At 37.9% G+C, this 10,648-nt stretch overlaps 1 pseudogene; it reads right to left on the reverse strand.

Annotated features, from left to right (window-relative positions):
• Positions 1-1,990: 1,990 nt before the first annotated feature.
• LOC102927416 (centrosomal protein of 44 kDa pseudogene) lies at positions 1,991-3,361 on the reverse strand (annotated as a pseudogene).
• Between the last annotated feature and the right edge of the window lie 7,287 nt (positions 3,362-10,648).

A 10,648-nucleotide genomic window follows, 5' to 3' on the forward strand; every position in this document is an offset into this window, starting at 1 on the left:
TTTCTTGGTTTTCTTGGCTTTCTTTAAGGGATTTATTGATTTCTTCTAATTTTTTGTTTGTCTTTTCTTCAATTTCTTTGAGGGAATTTTTCATTTCCTCTTTAAAGGCCTCTATCATCTTCTTAAAGTCATTTTTAAGGTCATTTTCTTCTGTTTCTTCTATGTTGGAATGTTCAGGTCTTGCTGATATATAACCGCTAGGTTCTAGTGGTGCCATATTGCTCTTTAAGTTGTTGAATATATTCTTGCACTGATATCTACCCATCTCTTCCTCCAATTAGTACAAATGGTATCAGTGTGTCAGGGATCCACTCTTAGTCCAATCAGAGCTCTTGGTCCAATCGGAGTTGGTGGAGTCTGTCTCTGGTATCAGTTGTGGTCTCAGAGGATAGATGGGTTTGGGGGATGAAGTAGGGCTTGTAGATTACAGGGTCTGGTGGGGTGGTGGTGGTCAGGACTGCCTGCAGGAGTCCTGCATGCTGGCCTGCAACTGGGGCTGTAATGAATTGGGATCTGGGGGCACTGGTTGTGCCCCTGGACCTAAGGCCTAGAGGCTGGGTGGTCAGCTAGGAGAAAAAAGACTCACCTCTTGGTCCAATTAGAGCAGATGCAGTCTTGGAGGATAGGTGGATTTGGGGGATGGACTGGGGCTTGTAGGTTAGAGGGTCCAGTCGGGCATGATGGTAGTTGGGCCTGCATGCAGGAGTCCTGCCTGCTGGACTGCAACTGGGGCTGCAATGGATAGGGTATCTCTTCAATTTCTTTATTCAAAGAATTGAAGTTATTTTTATCATACAAGTCTTTCACTTATTTGTTAAGAGTTCTGTCAAGATATTTCATATCAATTGAAGCTATTGTGATAGTCTTATCTCCCTAATTTGTTTTTCAGCCTGCTTGTCATATGTATATAGGAGGGCTACTTTTTTTTTGTTAATAATCTTGTATATAGCCACTTTGCTGAAATCTTTATTGGCTGTAGGAGTTCCTTGGTGGAGTTTCTGGGTCACTTATGTATACTATCATATTATCTGCAAATAATGATAATTGACTTCTTTTCAAATTTGTATCCCCCTGATCTCCTTTAGTTGTTTTACTGTTCTAGACAGGAATTCAAGAATAGTTATGGAGAGTATGGACAACCTTGTCTTGTTCCTGAGTTTAGTAGAATTCCTTTGAGTTTGTTTCCATTTAATTTGATGTTTGTTATAGGCTTGCTGTGAATTGCCTTTATTATATTTAGGTGCGTCCCATGTATCCCTAAATTCTACAGAATTTTTATTATAAAAGTTGTTGGATTTTGCCAAAGGCCTTTTTATTTGCATCTGAGATGATCATTTTTTTCTCTCAGTTTCTTTATATGGTTGATTACATTAACTGTTTTTTGTATATTGACCCATGCCTACATTTTTAGGATGAAGTCTACTTGATCAAGGTAGATAGTATTTCTGATGTGTTTTTTATTTCAGTTTCAAGGATTTTATTGAATGTTTTTGCATCTGTGTCCATAAGGAAAATTGGTCTGTAATTCTCTTTCTTTGTTGAGTCTTTGTATGGTTTGAGTATCAGGGTGATTGTGGCCTCAGAAAATGAATTGGAAAGTGTTCCTTCTATTTCTATTTGTAAAATAATTTAAGGAGTATTGACAGTAACTCTTCTTTGTGAGTCTGGCAGGATTTTGTACAAAAACCATCTGACTCTGGGTTTTTTAGGGTTCTGGATTTTAATGACTGATTCTAATTCTTTAGTTGTTATAGGTCTATTTAAATTGTTTATCTACTTTGACTTAACTTTGATAAGTTGTACCTATCCAGGAAATTATTCTTTTCTTTTAGATTTTCCAATTTGGTGGAACATGGGTTTTGATATTAACTCCTTATGATTCTCTGCATTTCCTTGGTGTCTATTGTTATTTCCTTCTTTTTGTTTCTGATTTTGTTAATTTGGATATTCTCTCAGACATTTAGTTAGTTTGAATAAGGGTTTGTATATCTTTTTTTTACAATATTAAAAATATTTATTTAGCAATGAAAAACACTCACACACCAAATAGAATTCAAATTCTTAATAATATATTACAGTATATTAAAAGTGTACAAGGAATTCTTAAATATAGCATTATAAGTAGCAAAGTCCTAGAGATGCTCACGCAGAAAAACTGTACAGTTAGTGACTCGAGCATTTCAGTAGCTCTTCAGTCTCTTCAAACATTTTTTTCATCCTTTCCATTTTCTGAAGTGTTGTTTCCTCTGGAAAATCTTTCAAGCCACAATAGTTAACAGTGGAGGCTCTGGGCGTTGACTCTGGTGACAGTGTACTGTAGCCAGATGACCGATACATTCTGGCTGGTGCCCCCACACTCTATTTTTTATCAATGGACACAGCATCCACAACACTATCAGAGTCATTGTCTTCACTTGCTGCATTAAGCTCTACGCATTCATTCTTTTTAGACAAAAGCATGTCTGTTTCAAGAAGAGTGACTCAACTTAGGAGATTATTCCAGGCCTCATCGACCATCACCTTCCCTTTTGTTGCAGCTTCCAAATACTGGAGTCTTTTCTCTACACAAGTCAGCCTCTTAAGCTTGTCCTGACATTCAGCAAGAGCTATGTGAAGTGCAGTGAGCTCAGGGTTGTCACAAAGATCTTTCAGCTGAGCCTTGTCTTCAGAGGCCTGCTCGTCATGAATCATGACTTGAGAAGTCATCTCTTCTGACTCATCACACCCTTTACTCCCTTCTGTTGAACTCACTGTCCGTTCGGAAGGTCAATGTTATCTTCTGTGTACAGATGACGGATCACCACAGCTTTCTTCTTTCCTGAAGTCATAAACCGGCCAGTGATGTCAATGCCCACAGCCTCTCCAGGTGTGTTCTCACTGCTCGAACAAGGTTCGGGCCCTTTCCGGGATGCTTTTCTTTCTCTGGCATGACGAAGTCTTGTCAGACCCAGTCAATTGCTTGTGCTTTTTCATCACACAATTCAATATTTCACAGACAATTTGGATTTTCCATTCAGCAAATCCAGACTGTATAAATTGCTTTTTTGTCAAAATTGGTTTATAATCAAATTGATCACAAAGACGGTATCTGTGAAGCGCACATCATTCTTTGATATGAGGTCTATATTGGACTCCATCAGAAGTTCTGATATATAAGGGGAGTATGAGGTAAGAGAATAGCTGATGATAGGCAAAGATGCTGCTGTGTCCTCCTTCATCAAACCAACATAATCCACCTCATTAGGGTAATTTAGCAAACGAAGCACTTGTTCTAGCTTCCGCAAGCTTCTTTTTAAGTCACCTGTTGCCATTATTGAATGTTAGATTCAGCGCCAACTCTCAAATAATCTTACAACTTTTCATCTTGCCACATGGCTGGTGGCTTACCGGAGTCTTCACATGCTGCTGGTCATGGCGGCGTCTGGCAGTGTCTCTCTCGGGTTTGTATATCTTGTTGATTTTCTCAAAGAAACAACTATTTTTTTTCATTGATTCTTTGTATTGTTCTTTCCTTCTATTATATTTATTTCAGACTTTGGTTCAATTATTTCTTGCCATTTCCTCCTCTTGAGTGTGCTTACCTCTATTTGTTCTAGAGCTTTCATATGTGCTGTTAAGTTTTTAATAGGAGATATCTCCAATATTTTTCCATAGGTATTATCATTATGAACATTCCTCTTAGTACTGCTTCCATTGTGTCCCAGAAGTTTGAATATGCTGTGTATTCATTTTCATCAAATTCTAGAAAGTCGTTAACTTCTTTATTCCTGTTTTGATCCATTTTTTTTCATTCAGTAGATAGTTGTTCATTTTCCATGATTTTATAAGTTTTCTGTTGTTCATGATACCCAATTTTGATCCTTGTGGTCTGATAGTCTGCAGGGAGTTATTTCAATTGTCTTGAATTTGCGGAGACTTGCTTTGTGCCCAAGTATGTAGTCAATTTTGGAGAAAGCTACATGGGGTGCTGAGAAGAAGGTATACTCTTTTGTGTTTGGGGGAAATGTTCTGTGAATGTCTGTTAGGTCCATTTGGTTTATAATGTCTATCAGCTTCAGTATTTGTTTAGTTTTAATCCATTCTGAGAGTGGGGTATTGAAGTCTGCCACTATCAGTGTGTGAGGGTCAATATGTGTTTTAAGCTCGAATAGTGTTTCTTTTACAAACTTGGGTGCCCTTTTGTTTGGAGTATAAATGTTAAGAAGTGAAATGTCATCTTGGTAGATTTATTCTTTGATGAGTATATGTTGTCTTCCCCCATTTCTTTTGATTATTTTTTGTTTAAGTCTATTTTGTTAGATAGTAAAATGTCTACACCAGCTTGCTTCTTAGGTCCATCGCTTAAAATTTCTTTTCCCCACCTTTTACCCTAATGTAATGTTTATCCTTGATGTTGAGGTGTGTTTCTTGGATGCAGTAAAAGGAAGGATCCTGGTTTTGCATCAGTTCTGTTAGTCTGTGTCTTTTCATTAAGAAATTGAGATCACTGATATTAAGTGATATCATTGAACAATGATTGTTGATTCTTGTTATTGGGTTATTATTGTTGATGATGGTGCTAGTGGTGGTGGTAGTGGTGGTGGTGTGTGTGTGTGTGCATACACTTCCCTTTTGGTTTTGCTAGTGTGAGATTATTTCTTGTATCTTAATGGCCATATTTAACCTCTTTATATTGGGGGTTTCCTTCTAGCTCCTTCTGTAGGAATTGTATATAGATATTGTTTAAATTAGATTTTATCATGAAACATGTTTTTTTCTCTATCTATGGTGATTAAAAGTTTTTCTGGTCATAATAAGTCAGGCTGGTATCTTGTAGAGTTTGCCACACATCTGTCCAGGGCCTTCTGGCTTTTAGAGTGCCCATTGAGAAGTCAGATTTAATTATTTAGTAGGTATGCCTTTATATTTTACTTGGTCTTTTTCCCTGGCAACCTTTAATATTTCTTTGGTCTGCATATTTAGTGTTTTGATTATTATATGGTTGCGGGGCTTGCTTCTCTGGTTCAGTCTATTTGGTGTTTTCTATATTTGTTGGTCCCTTTATAGGCAGGTATCTCCCTCTTTAAATTAAGAAATTTTTCTTCTATGATTTTGATTAAAAATATTATCTTGGCTGTTGAGCTGAGTTTCTCCTAATTCCTCTATACCTATTATTCTAAGGTTTGGCCTTTTCATAGTGTTCCATATTTCCTGGATGTTTTGTGTTGGGAATTTTTAAACATTTTCTTTGACTGGTGTATCCATTTCTTCTATGGTTTCTTCGATGCCTGAGATTCCCTCTTCTATCTCTTGTATTCTGTTGGTGACAATTGCCTCTGTAGTTCCTGTTCAAATTCTGAAATTTTTCATGTCCAGAATTCCCTCAGTTTGGATTTTTTATTGATTATATTTTCAATTTCAAGTCTTGAATAGTTTTATTTATTTCCTTACACTGCTTGTGTTTTCTTGCATTTTAAAAGAGATTTAGTCATTTCTTTTTAAGGGTCTCTATTACATTCATGAAAGCTGTTTTAAGGTCTTTTTCTTGTACTTCAGAAATGTTGGAATATTCGGGGCCTGCTGTGTAGAATAGGTGGGCTCCAGTGGAGACATATTGTGCTAGCTGTTATTGATTATGTTTTTACACTGGGTTTGGGATGATTATATGTCTAGGTGCTGATTTCAGGATTTGTCTTTGTTTGGTGGATGCTTTGTTCCTTGGTTTCCATTTCCTCTCTAGGTTTTCAGAGAGTGTGTTATCTGTCTGTTTTCCTGGCCTGTTCAGCTGGTGTGTTCACAGAGAATGCTGCTGATGTTGGAAACTGGGACACTGGGATGAGTTGGGGGAAGGAAGGCTGTAGGAGAAGGTCTTTGTGATCCATTGGGGATGGGGTTAGAGAGGAAAGGAATCCACAGCAGGTTTCCAGCTACACAGCTGGGAATGAGACTGGGAATATTGGACCCCAGTAGCAGTAGGAGAGGAGTGAGTCTGCTTTCAGTCTACTTGTTGCCCTGGGATGAGTAGCTATTCATTTAGTAGGGGGTGCCTGCTGGAGTTGAGGTCTTAGACAAAGTAACAAGTGGGTTTAGAAAGATTAGAAGAGGAAGATCTGTGGGATCCACCAAAGATAGTAGCAGGGGATAGGGAAATCTGCCATGGGTGTTCTGCCACAGAGCTAGAGATGAGATTGGGGGATTGGGTCTGGAGGAAGAGAGAGAGGGAGGAGAAAGTCTGTGGCCAGCCTATCAGGTTTTCTGAGAGGCGGGGCCTGTACACTTCTAAATCTTACTTTTCCTTAATAAACCTCTGGTAAGACTTTTTTTAATGACAGAATTGTATTTTCTTTGTCCACTACACAAGCATATCAATTGTGCTAACCCTGATAGTGGTATAAGCTTGTCTTAAGGATCAAACCATAGCAAGTTGACAGAATAAAGCAGCATGCCAATGAAGCACACAAGGAAGGTTTCCTTTGGTAAAACTTCACTGAAGTAGATGATAAGGTCATTTTTCAGGCATGTGAAGCTTGTTCAATTAGCTCCTTTGTTCTGAACATAGTCTGTCTTATCATGGAGGCAATGTTCCATTCATCCTCTGCATTCTGAAAATCCATTATATACAGTTGCTTGAACTATGGGGCATCATCAAAAGGGAACTGTTCAATGCTATTGTGGGAAATGTGGCAAAAGACAGACAAACTTTGAGAAGTGTTTCTCCAACATTAGCTTTCCAGTTTAGCTGGAGCCTCAACTAATTTTCATAAAGGGATAACCTCAGGTATTTGTTTTCAGGAAGAGAAAATTTTAAACTCAAACTGAGGTCACCATTCAGTGAGCACTGAGGTCTAGTTTTATTCACTGCTGTTGGGGTAACATAAACTCCACTTCTCTGCCCTGAGGATGAGGGAAAAGCAGCAAAGTGGCAACTTGGCCATTTTCCCATTGATTCCATCTTCTTCAACAGGACAGGATGGGGAGACAGAATTGACCTATGGAAATCTCTGGCTCTGTGCCCTCAAAAGTCAGGGTGTCAGTTTTCAGGCTTTGCCAGACACTGTGGCCAAGGCCAAGGGTGCTCCGTCAAATCTATCCATTTCAATTAAAGGCTAGCAAGTTGGGAAGTAAAATAATCAATTTTGCAGGCTAAACTCAATCATCCTGTCAGCACTTTATCTTTGCTCCGGATATACTGTTGCAGGATATGTTTAGTACAACTCTCATGGCATTTTTCACCAGTGACACTTCTGGTTAGAGATTGATCCAAGTGTCTCCATGAAAGTTATCAAGCAAGGAAAAAGTGTGTGTTTGTAAATAGATATTTTCTATATATTTTCTATATGTGTGTATATATGTATACACACATCATACACACACACATACACACACACATACACACACACACACACGCATACACACACGCACGCACACACGACTTCTTTTTTTTTTTTTTTGGTTTTTCGAGACAGGGTTTCTCTGTGTAGCTTTGCGCCTTTCCTGGAACTCACTTTGGAGACCAGGCTGGCCTCGAACTCACAGAGATCCGCCTGGCTCTGCCTCCCGAGTGCTGGGATTAAAGGCGTGCGCCACCACCGCCCGGCTTACGACTTCTTTTTTGAAGCATTCTTTGTCTTTTGAAGATCTCCATGACCAAGTGCTAAATTCTGTTACATTTACTGAACTGCTTCCTAATACATACGCAGACTATGCTTCAATCACATTTGTTAATTGCTGTCCTTCCCAAATATCTTACATTATATTGCCACAAAAAATTTGATATTTGTAATTTTACTAATATACTTTACCTCCACAAGGATGCTTGTAGACATTTACTACTTCCCTCCCAGTGCAAGGTTTTTGATATTTATTGGGCAATTTCTTTGTAGTGGGCAAATGTCCACATTTGATCTGGGTAGATTTTTTTTTATTCTTTTGAGCAAATTCTAATTCTAGTAGATACTTGTGCTCAGATATTTAATTATCTAACTTACTTTAGAGTTGTTGCCTTTATTGGAAAGTAAAATATTTAGTGAAGTTGATGGCTGAGTGTAGATCACAATTTTGTTTAGCATCTAGCAGCATATATATATATATATATACATATATATATATATATATATATATATCTGAGTCCTCATTATATGTTGTATTTATTAGTGAATTATAATATTATTACTCCCTTGTGTGAATTAATCACCTTTCAGTGAGGTTAACTAATTTGATCAGAAGTCACATGATCTTGAAGATGAGAGCTGGATTTGCATTGAATTTTGTTTGAGTTCATCTACTTTACTTAAGCCCATCTATAGAATGTTTACACATGACATGGCCCAATTTAGAGACATTTTCTGCCCTTTGGAGTACATTCCTTAACAATTTGCACTCCCAAACAAAATGGCATTCTTTCATGGAGGAAGGTTAGAGGTAGAAGAATGGTTATTGGCTAGAGAGATCCAATAGTATCTGCCACAAAAAATGAGTAATAAAATAGTTCATCCATGTGAAAAGATGAGAGGGTATGGTATAGCTTAGCATTTTTTTTAATTGAGAATAAATTTTTTCTATCCAATATATTCTGACCACATTTTCCCCTCCCTTATCTCCTCCCAGATCCTCCTAAACTTTGTGTCTGTTGGAATCCATGCCTTCTTTCTTTCTTTCTTTAGAAAACAAACAGACAAATAAATAACAATAAAAGTAGAAGAAAACAAAATAAACACAGAGAAAAAAGCACAAGAAATATATATATATATGTGTGTGTGTGTGTGTGTGTGTGTGTGTGTGTGTATGTGTATGTATGTATATATGCAGAGACTTACACATATGTACACACAGAAAACCCATAATCAGAAACCATAATATAGAAGCAAAAGACCTGTAAGGCAAAACATTTCCAAACAAAGCATTATGAGATCTCCAAAAGTACCATTGACTTCATTTTTGTTTGCCATCCTCTGCTGGGCATAAGGCCTGCCCTTAATTGTTGTTTAATTAAGTCTTTAAGTTGTTTAATTTAATGAAGTCTCCCAATGAGACTTCATGGGATAAACCTGATTTTTCCTTTTCAAAAAGTTGTCAATTGGTGATAGCTCCTGAGTTAGGGATGGAGGCTCGAGTCCATTTACCCTCTCGGCGCTGGGACCCCAACTTGATTGGATCTGTGCAATACTTGTCATTAATTTAATCCTCACAACAGTCATGGCCTGTCACTTCATCTTTCTGTACCTAACAATCCTATGTACTGATCATCCATCTTGCAGGATCACAGGCACTTTCAGTCAAAGAAGCCCCACATTGCATGATCATCTTCTCAGTACTTGTCCTCTCTTCTGTGGTTGCTTTTCCCTTGGGTCCCTGAAACTTTTCTGGTGGTTATTCTAGAGTTTAAGGATATTTTTTTCTTAAAATCTTTCCTTGTTCCCCCAATGATGTCTGCATAGATAAATGTATTCTGAGACTTCCTTTCCTGAGTTCTGATCTACTCTGTCATGCTTACTCTAAGCTCCACTATAACATGATTCCTTTTCTTTCCTTGTCAGTCTGCTCAGAACTCATGTAAGTGTCTTAGTTATCACCCTTATTAAAAAGCTATTTGCTGTATGCCTACCATTCATGTGTCTAGATTTTACCTCTTGTTCTTTTACTCATTTCATTTTAATCAAAAACAAAACAAAAAAAATAAATAAACCAAAGCCAAAGCATACTACACTATACAAATTCCAACCACACACCAAAGGTGAGTTCTGCTTCCAGCTAACTTTATGCATTTTAAAAACAAGACAAAAATATATGAAACATTAGTCATCAGACACTGGGCAAAAGGTGCCTCAAAGGAATGGTCTAGGAGAGAAAGCAAACAAGGGTTAGCTTTAGAATGATCAGGAGTTCAGATGGCTGCAGGGCTTTCAAGACATACTGCACTGTCAGGTTGAGGAGGAGTGTTAACCATAAGGTTATAGCCAATGAATGTGTCTTTTGAAATTGAGGGGGAAATTTTGGCAGAAAAATATGTCTGAAATAATCCATCCAGGGTAAATCTGCACTACATGGCATTTTAAAGAAATACCTTTGAACAGAAAAGAGTATGATAGCAAACAGGAATTGAAATAAACTAAGGAGTAAAAGAATCCAGGAAACTGGCACTTTATTTTTAAAGTAAAAATTGTGTGGCTTGAAAAGTTGTAAAAATGAAATACATGACAAAAACATCAATGCAAGAGAGAGAAGGTGGAAAAGGACTTTGTAAGAGAAAAGGTAGCTACTATATCAACTGGGTAAGGGCATCCCCGTGCATTCTGGTCAGCTGCAGATCTCTTCAGTAGTCTCCCTGTGCAGCAAAAGGAGGCTTCTTTGGTGAATGGTGAGAGCTGCACTTCCCTGTGTTTACAAGGATTAACATTTAGAATGCAGTTAGGGATTGTACTGGTTTAGGAAAACGGCAGTGGCAGGTTCTCCTTTAGGGTCTATGAACCCTTTATCCCACCTAAGGCTCAGAAAACATCAAGGAGGAGGGGAGCAGAAAAACTGTACGAGTCAGAGGACAAGGATGCCTACTGTTAGATAGTGCCTGCTACACAAGACAAGGATGCTGCACCTGTGAAGTTTGAACAGTATAGTTGCCTAAACAAGACCTGCATAATGACAACACCAGTAAACAAGCCAACATATGTGG

The sequence above is a fragment of the Peromyscus maniculatus genome, chromosome 5, assembly GCF_049852395.1.
Source record: "Peromyscus maniculatus bairdii isolate BWxNUB_F1_BW_parent chromosome 5, HU_Pman_BW_mat_3.1, whole genome shotgun sequence".
NCBI lineage: Eukaryota > Metazoa > Chordata > Mammalia > Rodentia > Cricetidae > Peromyscus > Peromyscus maniculatus.